The 14,270-nt window shown below is 43.3% G+C and overlaps 1 protein-coding gene across 30 annotated transcripts in view; it reads left to right on the top strand.

Annotated features, from left to right (window-relative positions):
• CELF2 (CUGBP Elav-like family member 2) overlaps positions 1-14,270 on the top strand; it is a 591,098-nt gene that overhangs the window by 366,433 nt on the left and 210,395 nt on the right. The window lies entirely within an intron of this gene.

The raw sequence follows: 14,270 nt of genomic DNA, 5'->3' as shown, positions 1-14,270 counted from the left end.
CCTGTTCAGTATTCATGAGGTCTAGCAGCTTCATCCCTTTGTTTGCATTCGATATTTATGGAAGAGAAATTGAAAAGTCAACTCTGTTAACTGGCTATCTTGCCGCTATTTAAAGAGCAAAGTGACTCTCCCTCCAAGGAGTTGTCACTCCAAATTAGTATTTTTCCTCAATTAACCTCCTTAAACTCTTGAGTATCTGAGGAACTGGGTTTTTCAAATACCATGACACATTTGCATGCTATCATAATGGATATACCACCATGAGAGCTACGGTTTCTTCAAGTTATGCAAACCAGGGCACTATTTAACCGGAGTTTCAAAGGCAGATTAATTTTGCGTATGACATTACTAAAAAGCTTTGGGTCGCTTCTGGGAATTTTTCAATTCCTTGTCATTCTCTTAGCGTTTTCTTGCCGCCTTATATATTTTTCTCATATTTTATCTATTGGAGAACTGCCGGGGATTCTGCAAATCAGCTGCTGCTCATCGTATCTAAGTTGTGAGAACTGATGACTTCTAATCTTACATCAAGAGAGTCGGGATGTCACTTTTTATTACAGGGAGATACAAGAAAATAATAATGATTCCATCTTTATAAATCCAGTCACTGACAGCACAAGTGTCTTAGGGAAATCTGATTGTGGGCAGAGAATTTTAGGTGGGTTTCCTTTTTTTCCCTTTTTTTTTTCAAAATTCAAAAAAGACTTTATTTAAACAATTAAAATAAAATTAACAAGCATGCTTAACATTGGTAAAGTTCTTAGGATTACATTTTAGCTATTTGCTGGGGGGTTTTCTATATATATTCTAGATCAATCAAGCTCCAAACTTGACTGTTAAAAATATGACTTCAGTAACCGAGTTGTCGAAGTGTGGAACTCATTACCAGACTCCATAGTGTCATCCCCAAACCCTCAACACTTTACCCTTAGATTATCTACGGTTGACCTATCCAGATTCCTAAGAGGTCAGTAAGGGGCGAGTATAAGTGCACTAGAGTGCCTTCCGTCCCCTGTCCTATTGCTCTCCTATATCTCCTATACCTTTCTTCTATTCCTATATCTCTTCTTCTATTCTTTCATTGATATGTTCTATTACTATACCTTCTTTTCTATTATTTCTTAGATATATTTTACTATGAGTATCTCCTCTATAACCTTCATCGTGTATTTTACTATGTGTATATAGATATATACCCACTAAAACCCTCATTGTGTATTGGACAAAATAAATAAATAAGAATAAATAAATAAATAAATAAGTATATTTACTATAATTTGTTCTCATTTAATTACCCAGTTATCTTATCACTCAAGCCTAGACTAAATTTATGCATAAGGGAAAAAGAAAGAAAAGAAAGAGAAAGAAGAAAGGAAAGGTAAAAGAAAGGAAAGAGTGAAAGACAAATTCATCAAACGGCTAGACATACTGGTGCAGGCATTATGACTTACAACCATTTGTTTAATGGCAGTTTGAAGTTAAGATGGCACTAAACAAAACCTAATGTGGCCATTTTTCTCATTTATGCTCATTGGTGAAATACTGCCAGTTCGGTGGGCGTGGCTTGGTGGGCGTGGTGGGGGAAGGATTAGATAGATAGATAGATAGATAGATAGATAGATAGATAGATAGATAGATAGATAGATAGATAGATAGATAGATAGATGGATAGATGGATAGATAGATGGAAGATAAGATAGATAAATAAAGCCCCTTGGGCCAGATCTAAGCACCTCATGGGTCACATCCACCCCCCACACCTTGAGTTTGACACCCCTATGTTAGAGAAAACTAGGAACGGTGTCCTAAAAGGATTGGGCATGCAATAGACACAAAGCTTCAGGTCTCAAGATTCTGCTTGGATGAAAGTCCATCTAATTAGCCATATCTATTTCCTGTCTTTAAGACAGATCAGCTGTTGTAGCAGAGTGTAAATATAAATGGATTCTTCCCCATTAACGCCGGTGGACATTGACCGCAAAGAACTTGTCATCGGGTTTAAGTAAGCCTACAAAATAAAGATCTCGGAAAGCAAACGAAGAGAACAGAATCTATAGCTATAGATTGAAGTGTCTGTTCACTGGAGGGAGATATGTAGATCAGTATCATCAGTCTGGTTCATTCGGCGCATTTCGGATCAATCGGGAGTGTTTTAACACGGCTCGCAGTAATGGGCAGCCAATTTTTTTACTGCCCCACTGTGAGTGAGGCTTATTTTGTGGGTGTGGCTAAATGGTCATGTGACTGGGGTAGGAGTGGCTTGCCGGCCATGTGATCAGGTGGGAGTGGCTTGAACGATCATCATCGTTCAAGGGAACTGTTAATGCCACCCCTCTCCTTTATTCCACAAAGCTATATTAAGCAATGATTCTGAGTTTTTTATGTTGTTTTATTGTATGTTGAAAGAAAAATAAAGAAAAAATTTATACCCCCCTCCAAAAAAGCTATGCTGAATCTCACTTTAACACCCCTAATCTTAAAGAAGAGTTGAGCCGAGACCAGAAATCCAGGAAGTGACAGCCGCCAATCAGCTGGAGCTGTGCACACATATTCATTTCCACCAATAGAACTGTGTTCCACCCTGTCCTGCAGTGTGAAGCTCTGGAGGGAGCTGATTCCAGAGGGCCGGGGCCACCACAGCGAAGGCTCTTCCCCTAGGCCCCGCCAGACGACATTGTCTAGCCGATGGGACCTGGAGAAGGCCAACTCTGTGGTACCTAACCGGTCGCTTGCATTCATGCAGCAGAAATATATCCATCCTAAGATGAAATACAGGAAATAGTACAGTATAAGGACAGACTAGATGGACCATGAGGTCTTTTTCCGCCGTCAATCTTCTATGTTTCTATGACTGAGAATCTCCAACAACTTCTACCAAGTTGTTAGACGCTATACTTCTTCACTGTTTCCTTTCTTTCTGGAATGGCACCCTTTCCACCCATCGAAGTAACCCCCATATTACCAGAACTCAGAAAAACAGTAAAAACCTGGTTACATTGCCCTTTGAAAGATAGACGACTTGAGAGGGCGATACGATAATACGAGGCTAATATTCCACGAATCCCAGCGACCAGTTAGGTCCCGTCAACTAAACAATGTCGCTTGGCGAGACCCAGGGGAAGAGCCTTCTCTGTGGCAGCCCCGGCCCTCTGGAACCAACTCCCCCCAGAGATTAGAATTGCCCCCACCCTCCTTGCCTTTCGTAAGCTGCTTAAAACCCACCTCTGCCGCCAGGCATGGGGGAATTGAGATACTCTTTCCCCCTAGGCCTTTACAATTTTATGCATGGTATATCTGTATGTATGTTTGGTTTTTATAATAATGGGTTTTTAACTGTTTTTAGTATTGGATTATTATTATATGCTGTTTTATTATTGCTGTTAGCCGCCCCGAGTCTCCGGAGAGGGGCGGCATACAAATCCAATAAATAAATAAAATAAATAAATAAAATTTTTCAGCATAATCTTCTTTCTTCAACCTCTGGCAATCTGTGGAATGGAAGTGGGGTAGAAACATGGACAATGAATAAATCCATGTTTTATGATGTTGTATTGCTCTCGGTTGGCTATTTTGGCTTCTTTAATCTTGCTTAGATGTGATAAGCCATTTGACTCGACCGGTGATTGGATTGGCATTAAATGCCTTGGGAAATAAATATTTATATACTGCCTCTCATTATACCGAATCCCCAAAGTCAGTCGCTGGTTAATGTATGTGAGGGATGGTGGGGAAAAAATTGAAATCTCCCTTTTTTGGAGAAACAGTGGGGTGTCTTGCTGTATAATATCCCCTGTTTGCAGTTATGCAATGCCTTTGATTTAAACATCCTGTGTTTTAGCATTTAAAAATGAAAATATACATGGACGGATGGATATACAGAGGATTTGCAAATAAATTCGTTAAAAATCAGACAATGTGATTTTCTGGATGGGTCTCCTCATGTTGTCTCTCATAGTTGAGGTCTATCTAGGTCAGTGATGGCGAACTTATGGCACAGGTGCCACAGGTGGCACGCGGAGCCATATCTGATGGCACGTGAGCCATTGTCCTAGCTCAGCTCCAATGTGCATGTGTGTGCCGGCCAGCTGATTTTTGGCTTGCACAGAGGCTCTAGGAAGGCGTTTTTGGCTTCCAAAGAGCTTCTGGAGGGATTGGGAAGGGCGTTTTTACCCTCCCCTGGCTGCAAGGAAGCCTTTGGACCCTGGAGAGGGCAAAACAAGAGCCTACTGGGCCCACCAGAAGTTGGGAAACAGGCCATGTCCAGCCTCCAGAGGGCCTCTGGGGGTTGGGAAAGTAGTTTCCACCCTCCCCAGGCATTGAAGTATAGTTGTGGGCACTCACGCATGCGCGATATTATTATTATTATTATTTATTTTTATTTATTTATTAAATTTGTATGCCACCCCTCTCCATAGACTCGGGGCGGCTCACAGCAGTAATAGAAAAACAATATACAATACAAATCTAATAATTAAAACTAAAAACCCATAATTTAAAAAAACATGCACACAACATACCATACATAAACAATATAGGCCTGGGGAAGTTATCTCAGTTCCCCCATGCCTGACGACAGAGGTGGGTTTTAAAGAGCTTACGAAAGGCGAGGAGAGTGGAGGCAATTCTGATCTCTGGGGGGAGTTGGTTCCAGAGAGTCGGGGCTGCCACAGAGAAGGCACTTCCCCTGGGTCCCGCCAAACGACATTGTTTAGTCGACGGGACCCGGAGAAGGCCAACTCTGTGAGACCTAACTGGTCGCTGGGATTCGTGCGGCACACTCTTTTGGCACCCAAGGGAAAAAAGGGTCACCAACACTGACCTAGGATGTCAATTACAGGCCTCACTCATCTTTTTAAGAGGGAGAACTTGCACAATTGGTGTCTGACTAAATACTTTTTTCCCCACTGTATATGTAGTGTACCATCATCAATGTTACAAGGGAGTGGCTTCCTTTCCTTTCTGTTCTGTTCTGTTCTACTTCTATTCTATTCTATTTCTCCATTCTATTCTATTCTATTCTATTCCTCCTCTATATTCTGTTCTATTCTATTCCTCCTCTATATTCTGTTCTGTTCTATTCTATTCCTCCTCTATATTCTATTCTATTCTTCCTCTCCTATTCTATTCTATCCTATCCTATTCTATTCATCGGACCAGAATATCTCCGGGACCGCCTTCTGCCGCACGAATCCCAGCGACCGGTTAGGTCCCACAGAGTTGGCCTCCAGGTCCCGTCAGCTAAACAATGTCAGCTGGCGGGACCCAGGGGAAGAGCCTTCTCTGTGGTGGCCCCGATCCTCTGGAACCAGCTCCCCCCAGAGATTAGGATTGCCCCCACCCTCCTTGCCTTTCGTAAACTTCTTAAGACCCACCTCTGCCGTCAGGCATGGGGGAATTGAGACATCTTCCCCAGGCCTATATAATTTGTGTATGGTATGTTGTGTGTATGTTTTTTAATTATGGGTTTTTTAGTTTTTGAATATTAGATTTGTATTTTACATTGTGTTTACTATTGCTGTGAGCCGCCCCAAGTCTATGGAGATGGGCGGCATATAAATTTAATAAATAAATAAATAAAATATTCTATTCTATTCTATTATTCTATTCTATTCTATTATTCTATTTATTCCATTCCATTCTATTCTATTCTATTCTATTCTATTCTAAATGCTATAATTATCCCTCCCAAGAATTCTCTCTTGGACAAGTTAGTTTATTTTAATAGGAATTTGAAAGAAAGGTTATTGCTGCTTGCCCACACAGCTTCATTAGGGCCTTGATCACATTTTGACATTTATCTTGTAATTTTCCAGAGCTGTTAAGTCTCGGTAGAAAACACTAAATGGCACTTGGAAACAGACCGATAATAAAGGTGTCTTGGAGAGCAAATACATTTGCTGGACTAAGCTTGATGGTGTAGCCAGTTAATAAGAAACACAATTGGAGAATACATGATATTTTAGAAAATATCATGTCCTTTGACGGGCGCAGTAAATGCTAAGGAGGACAGGTCGATAGGAAAGAAATAATTATTATCTTGGAAAGATAATATGCTTTTTTAATCGTACAGGTCCGGCCTGCAATTTTCAGACCATAATAAGCCTATTACAATGGTACCTCTACTTAAGAATGCCTCTACTTAAGAACTTCTCTAGATAAGAACCGGGTGTTCAAGGTTTATTTGCCTGTACTTAAGAACCATTTTCTACTTAAGAACCCAAGTCCGAAAAAAATTCCCAGGAAATTTGAGAGCGGCATGAAGGCCCGGCCAGTTTCCTGCCATTTTCCCTTTAATCCCAGCCATCTTGGGCTTTTCTGGGCTGCCAGAGGAGCCTCTTGGTGGTGCTTAAGGAGGCTTTGGCAGTCCAGAGTGAACAAAGCATTTTCCTTTCTCTGGGCGCTTGGAGAGGGAATAAACCTCTGCCAGCGCCCAGAGAAAAGAAACGCTCCCTTCGCTCTGGGCAGCCGAGGAGTCATCACATTGAAGGAAAGGTGCCGGCTACAAAGTGAGCGATGAGCGAGCGAGAGGAGAGGGGAGCCCTTCAGCATGGGAAGGAAGAGGAAGCAGGTAGCAGCAGCAGCAGCCAGTGTATGGGAGGCAGTCTCGTGCCGGGTGTATTGGAGGCACATGCTCCTCCTCGCCGCTTCTTCTTTTTTTAAGCCTTAAAGTTTTGGATTTTTTGGACTCCCCTCACCTCCCCTTCTTCCTTCGGCAGCGACTCTCCTCCTCCTCTTTCCACCCAAATTCCGAGCTTTTATTTCTTTCCTAATGGGTTTGCACGCATTATTTGCTTTTACATTGATTCCTATGGGGAAAATTGCTTCTACTTACAAACTTTTCTACTTAAGAACCTGGTCATGGAACAGATTAAGTTCTTAAGTAGAGGTACCACTGTATTTCCTATCATTTTTACTATATATAATATATGTTGATCCTGCTTTTAATCCTCAGGACGGCATGCATTTGGCTGTCCGAGGACCCAGATTGCTCTGGGCAAGAGGCTGACTTTGTAAACTGTTTAGAGGGGGCTGTAAAAGCACAGCGAAACAGTATGTACCATAATTTCAGAGTATAAGACGCACCTTAGTTTTTGAGGGAGGAAAATAGGGAAAAGAATCTGCTTGCCAGGTATTCATCTGGCTAGTGTCCTTAGTCTGGTCAGCTTCACCACATTATTTTATCCCCTGGTTGTGCCCATGTAGGCCTTACCAGCCACCTGCGGACACACTGCGTACAGCCCACAACCCATTAGATGTCAAGGTCTTCTTCAAACACGATGGACGAACATCATCAGACCCAGTAAATTTCTGGAGGGAACATTGCTGAGTTCACAGAGTATCCAAAACGAGGAATGTTACTGCCGTTGAATTTTTATCGAAGATCTTAACGTAAAATAGGTCAATAAGAAACCAGGGAGGGAAGAAAATGTGATTTATTTATTTATTCATTTTATTTTATTCATTTGTCCAATACACAATGCATATGGAAGAGAATAGACATGAAGTAATATATATAAAGAGAATATGTAAAAATAGAGGAGAAGATACAGTGGTCCCTCGATCATCGCGAGGGTTCCGTTCCAGGACCCCAAGCGATGATCGATTTTTCGCGAAGTAACGGTGCGGAAGTAAAAACACCATCTGCGCGTGCGCAGATGGTGTTTTTACTTCCACTGCCGCCCGCCCTTCGCCCGCCCACCCCGTTGCTCGCGCCTGGGGTGCGCGCGCGCTTGGGGACACCCTAGCTCCGCTTCCCAGCTGGGAAGCGGAGGTGGGGTGTCCCCAAGCGTGCGCGCTTTCCCCAGCAACGCACGCGTGCGTGGGGACACCCTAGCTCCGCTTCCCAGCTGGGAAGCGGAGCTAGGGTGTCCCCAAGCGCGCGCGCTTTCCCCAGCAACGTGCGCGGGCGTGGGGACACCCTAGCTCCGCTTCCCAGCTGGGAAGCGGAGTTGGGGTGTCCCCAAGCTCGCGCGCGCGCCGCCCGCCCACGCTGTTGCCGGCTCCGCTTCCCAGCTGGGAAGCGGAGCTGGGGTTTCCGCGCGCGTGCGGCCCGCCAGCCCACGCCGTTGCTTGCGCCGCCGCTGGGGTCTTACCGGGGCAAGAGGGGGAAGACCCAGGGAAGCCTCTGCCCGGCGGGGAAACTCCACCATCTACGCATGCGTGGAAGGGCACGCATGTGCAGATGGTGGAGTTTACTTCCGGGTTGAAAACTAGCGAAATAGCCCTTTCGCGATGCTCGAGGACGCGAAACTCGAGGGTTCACTGTACATGAAAGGAAGAAAATATATATGATATATGAGATAAAGGAAAGACAATTGGACAGGGGACGAAAGGCACACTAGTGCACTTATGCACGCCCCTTACTGACCTCTAAGGAACCTGGAGAGGTCAATCGTGGAGAGTCTAAGGGAGAAATGTTGGGGGTTAGGGGTTGACACAATTGAGTCCAGTAATGAGTTCCATGCTTCGACAACTCGATTGTTAAAGTCATATTTTTTACAGTCAAGTTTGGAGCGGTTAATATTAAGTTTGAATCTCTTGCGTGCTCTTGTGTTGTTGCGGTTGAAGCTGAAGTAGTCATTGACTGGTAGGACGTTGCAGCATATGATCTTGTGGGCAATACTTAAATCGTGTTTTAGGCGCCGTAGTTCTAAGCTTTCTAGACTGATTGGCTTCTCCTTCAGTGGGTGACTTAAGGTAGCAGGGGTCTGGATAGACCATCCATGGATAAGCTGCTTTAAATTTGGATTCCTGAAACCAGCGGAAAACTGGGCTGGATGAAATTCTCCTGCAGCTACGAACCTATGAAAGCTTGTTGTGATGTCCTGATCGATACCGTGTGTTATGACAAGCCTTGGCTTTCTACCTCTTACTGAGCTATGAATTATTCATCCCGTTTTAGCCCCGACTAAGATGTATAAAGATCTCCTCTCCTGGCTTCCCAGACGTTCGAACATGACGCTTTGAGGGTGCAGTCGAAGTTCCTTTCTTTCATTTGCACATCTGAACAGTTCACAAATTATTCATGCTGAAAGAGGGAATGATGAGGCGAGGGGGAGGAGGAGAAGGAAGAGGAGGAGGAGGAGAAGCAAGGGGGAGGTGAAGATGGAAGAGGGGGAGAAGGAAAGTGGGGGGGAGAGGAGGAAGGTGGAGGAGGAGGAGAAGGAGGAGGAGAAGAAGAAGAAGGAGGGTGGCGGAAGAGAAGGAGAAGGAAGGTGAAGAAGTGGAGGAGGAGAAGGAATGATGGAGGTGGAGATTGATTGATTGATTGATTTACTTACTTACTTACTTACTTACTTACTTACTTACTTACTTACTTACTTACTTACTTACTTATTGTTAGAGTTGGAAGGGACCATGCGGGTCATCAAGTCCAACCCCCTGCCTAAGCAGGAACCCTGTAGCATCCCAGCCAAAGTGCAGTCTAATTTCCTCTTTAAAATGTCCAGAGTGTTGGAGTTCACAACACCCGCTGGTAGGTTGTTCCACTGGTTGATCGTTCTGACCGTCAGGAAGTTCTTCCTTATTTCCAGGTTGAATCTCTCTTTGGTGAGCTTCCAGCCGTTGTTCCTCGTCCGGCCCCCCGGTGCCCTGGAGAATAAAGTGATCCCCTCCTCTCTGTGGCAACCCTCGTATACCTGTAGACTGCTATCATGTCCGCTCTGGCCCTCCTTTTCTCTAGGCTATCCATGCCCAGTTCCCGCAGTCTCTCTTCGTAAGCCTTGGTTTCTAGACCCCTGATCATTTTGGTTGCTCTTTTCTGCACCTTCTCCAGAGTTTCAATGTCTTTTTTGAAGTGTGGTGACCAGAACTGAACACAGTACTCCAGGTGTGGTCTGACCAGGGTGTAGTAGAGTGGTATTAAGACTTCCCTGGTCTTGGAGTGTATTCCCCTGTTGATGCAGCTTAGGATTGTATTGGCTTTTTTGGCTGCTGCTGCACATTGTTGGCTCATGTTTAGTTGATTATCCACCAAGACTCCGAGATCTCTTTCGCCGTTGCTACTGCTGAGAGGGGTTTCCTCCAGGCTGTATGTGTGTCCAGGGTTCTTTTTTACCTAGGTGAAGGACTTTGCTCTTGTCAATGTTGAACATCATTTTGTTGGTGTGGGCCCACTGTGTTAGTCTGTCCAGGTCTTTCTGTAATTTGAGCCTGTCTTCAAGGGTGTTGGCTACCCCCGCCAGCTTGGTGTCATCTGCGAATTTGATTAGTTGATTAGATGGAAGATGAGAAGAAAAAGGGGGATGAGGAAGAAAAGGAGGAGGAGGAGGAGGAGGGTGTTGGTGGTAGAGGAGGAAGAAGAAGAAGTAGAGCTGGAGGAGAAAGAGGAGGAAGGTGGAATTGGAGCTAGAAGAAAAGGCGAAGGAGGTGGAGGAGGATTTCAATATCCATCAGAAGAAATAAAAATCCCCATAACTATCTTTTTCAGCTTGATCGGAATTTTATATACAAATAGGCATTGAACGTTGGGTAATTTGAATGGTTTTCCCAAAGTATCTTGAGAATTGGAGTTGAAATTCCTCCATAAAGAATTTCCAACCTTCAAAGATTTATGACTCACAGAGATTTTTTTATGGAAAGGGGTTTACAAAACCTCTTCCAGGTGTCCTCCTCTGCTTGGTTTTCTGCAGAAACGTGGGAAAAATTAGGAATTCTAGGAGTTGTAGTTTCAGCTCATCAGGAAAACACCAGATTACCGAAAACCCCAGGTAGTTCCTTGACTTACAGCAGTTCATTTTGTGACGTTTCAAAGTTACAACGGCACTGTAAAAAAGTGACTTATGACCATTTTTCACACGTATGACCATTGTAGCATTCCCCAGGGTCATGTGATAGAATTTGTATGCTTGGCCAATGGTTCACATTGGTGACAGTGGCAGTGTTGTCTATGTCATGTGATCACTTTTTGAGATCTTCTCACAAGCGAAGACATCACTTCACTTAACAACTGTCCTTCTAACTTACCGACTGCAGTGGTTCATTTAATAACTGTGGCAAGGAAGGTCATAAACTGGGACAAAACCATGGTCATAAATTGAGGCCTACCTATATTCTAAGCACTGATGGGAAAGGTAGCATTTAGCATTTAGTATTTAGACTTATATACCACTTTATAGTGCTTTTACAGAAGTTTACAGAATCAGCCTCTTGCCCCCAACAATCTAGGTCCTCATTTTACCCACTTCAGAAGGATGGAAGGCTGAGTCAACCTTGAGCCGGTGGTGAGATTTGAACCACTGAACTACAGCTTGCAGTTAGCTGAAGTAGCCTGCAGTGCTGCACACTTACTGCACCACCCCAGCTCAATTATTCCCCCCAAAATTAGATTTGGGCTGCTATTTTATTCCAGAGTTGTAGCAGTTCTTAAATGTTGCAGTTAGCTCTGGCCCAGCTCCTGCCCCAAAGAATGTGGAGGTGGAGGTGGGGGAGACATCCACATGCCGCAGGCCTGAATCTGCCAACGAAGTCTCCTCTGACCTAGGAAGCGTGAGTGACAGAGAAGAGGGGAGTTTGGCAGACAACCCAAGAGGAGATCAGTCATCTGTATCCTCCCTGGATTCTGAACAAGAATTAATGACACATCCACACATGCGTAGAGTGATGCATAGGAGACAACAACTGAAGGATTATTACAAGAGAAAATGAGGCCACCTGTGGTTGAGTGGGGCTGCTGTAATTAGTGCTACAGATAAAAGTGCAGCCTGGTGTTTTGGCCTCATGGCAGTTTATCTGATTCATTGTTTCATCAAGATCGTGGTTTTTGCTCTTCAGGATTGTGTGTGTGGATTCTCTGGACTTTAGAATTGGACTCAATTTCCCAGTTATTGGGTGAGCAATTGGATTTCATTTAACCTGTGCCTTGTGTGTACCAGAAAATCCCTTTGACATTTAAAAAAGGAGCTGTTTCTGTTTTTCTGTTTATAAAAACTTTTGGGTTTTCCTTTTATCGTGTGGTGTGTGTCTTCCCGGACTAATTACCCTGTAATTATGGGTGGTTGAGACATGCCAGCAGAACATTAAATAGGTAAAAGCTGGTTCTAGAATCAAATTTATAAAGTTATAAGATGGGATGGCTTTCTTGTATTTTTTACAGACAAGCTACATCTGCAAAACATGGAATAAGTGATATAATGGATAGAATTTAGTTAAAAACAAGTTAATAATTTCAGGTTCCCTTTTGCTTGGTTTTATACCTCCCCCACACCCAAACAATAATAATAAAAATCCCTAGGGACTTTAGTTCTTTTAAGTTCATCACTGTAAATCAATTTAAATAGCGCCTGAAAGCTCCAACTCAAGAAACTGGCATTAGCCCAGAATGAATTAATCTGAAATTAATTTGATTTTGAAAGGCTCCATCTGGTTATGTTTGGAAAAGGCATTTAGACAGAGAAAGAAAGATATAAACAAATGATCATCTATATTCTCCACGCCAGATGTTTTCTGGGGTTTTTTTTTTCTGCTTCCCCTTTTAAAAAGAACTAAGAGTATTTTTTTTTTCTTAAGTGATGGAAAGGGTGATAATGCAGGCTGCCTCTTGAAATGGCAGTAATTTGCTTTTTACAAATGTTTCTTTTTTTTAAATCAGAAGTTCTAATAGAGAAGAAATGGGAAGAAGACTTCAAGAGACGTAACATTAGTAACCTTAAAAACGGAGAATTGGACAGCCGTAATCTAATTTCATTGACAAGAGTTGTGCAAAAGAAATGAGGGTGAAACTGACAGCGTGCTATAAAATTAGGGCATTTAAACTGAAATGGAGTGGAAGGCACATTGTCAAATTTAAGCAGACGAACAGAAACCGCGATCGGTTTTTTTCTCCCACCTTTGAAAGGAACTGTATTATTTTCAGAAAAATGGTTGGCAAACTGCAGTTTATTAATCACACTATACTAGTCTCATTCATGCAACATGCTAGGCTATGCCGCGGTTGAAGCAAACATGGAGTTCGCACAAGTGCTAACCCAGTCTAAACAAGCCATTGCAGCTTGTCACATTGTGCAAACCGTTACACCCCACAATTGCACACAATGGCGTGTAAGGTTCTAATAGAATGGAATGGAATGGAATGGAATGGAATAGAATAGAATAGAATTTTATTGGCCAAGTGTGATTGGACACACAAGGAATTTGTCTTGGTGCATATGCTCTCAGCGTACATAAAATAAAATATACATTTGTCAAGAATCATGTGGTACGACACTTAATGATTGTCATAAGCAACGAAGAAGCAATATTAATAAAAATCTTAGGATATAAGCAACAAGTTACAGTCATACAGTCAACATGGGAGGAAATGGGTGATAGGAATGATGAGAAAAACTAGTAGAATAGAAGTGCAGATTTAGTAGAAAGTCTGACAGTGTTGAGGGAATTATTTGTTTAGTAGAGTGATGGCGTTTGGAAAAAAAACCTGTTCTTGTGTCTAGTTGTCTTGGTGTGCAGTGCTGTGTAGCGACGTTTTGAGGGTAGGAGTTGAAACAGTTTGTGTCCAGGATGTGAGGGGTCAGTAAATATTTTCCCCGCCCTCTTTTTGACTCGTGCAGTCTACAGGTCCTCAATGGAAGGCAGGTTGGCAGCAATTGCTTTTTCTGCAGTTCTGATTGTCCTCTGAAGTCTGTGTCGGTCCTGTTGGGGGGAAAAGGAGAGAACTGATATTTTGGCATTTCATTTTCATTTGTTGTCTTTATATTTCACCTGCCACTCAGAAACATAAGGGGGTGCACATGTATCTCCCCCTGCTTGAGCAGGAAACCCTACACCACTTCAGCCAAATGGTTATCCAACATCTCCTTCAAAACTTCCAGTGTTGGAGCATTCACAACTTCTGGTGGCAGGCTGTTCCACTGATTCATTGTTTTAACTGTCAGGAAATTTCTCCTTGGTTCTAAGTGACTTCTCTCCTTGATTAATTTCCATCCATTGTTCTACCCTATTTATTGACAGGTAGGACATTGTGGTAGATGATTTTATCAACTAGATTTAGATCTGATCAAAGGCAACATAGCTTTAAGCCAATGATGTCGAACCTTTTTCTTCTCAGGTGCCGAAAGAGTGTGGGCGTGCGGTATTGCGCATGCCCGAGTGCCCACACCCATAATTCAATGCTTGAGGAGGGCAAAAACAGCTTCCCTTGCCCTCCCAGAGGCCTTCTGGAGACTGGAAATGGCCTGTTTCCCAATTTCTAGTGGGCCCAGTAGGCTCGTGTTTCACCCTCCCTTGGCTCCAAAGGTTTCCTGGAGCAGGGAGAGGGTAAGAACACCCTCCCT

Source organism: Erythrolamprus reginae, chromosome 6 (genome assembly GCF_031021105.1).
Source record: "Erythrolamprus reginae isolate rEryReg1 chromosome 6, rEryReg1.hap1, whole genome shotgun sequence".
Taxonomy (NCBI): Eukaryota; Metazoa; Chordata; class Lepidosauria; order Squamata; family Dipsadidae; genus Erythrolamprus; species Erythrolamprus reginae.
This window is presented reverse-complemented; position numbering and strand designations above follow the sequence as displayed.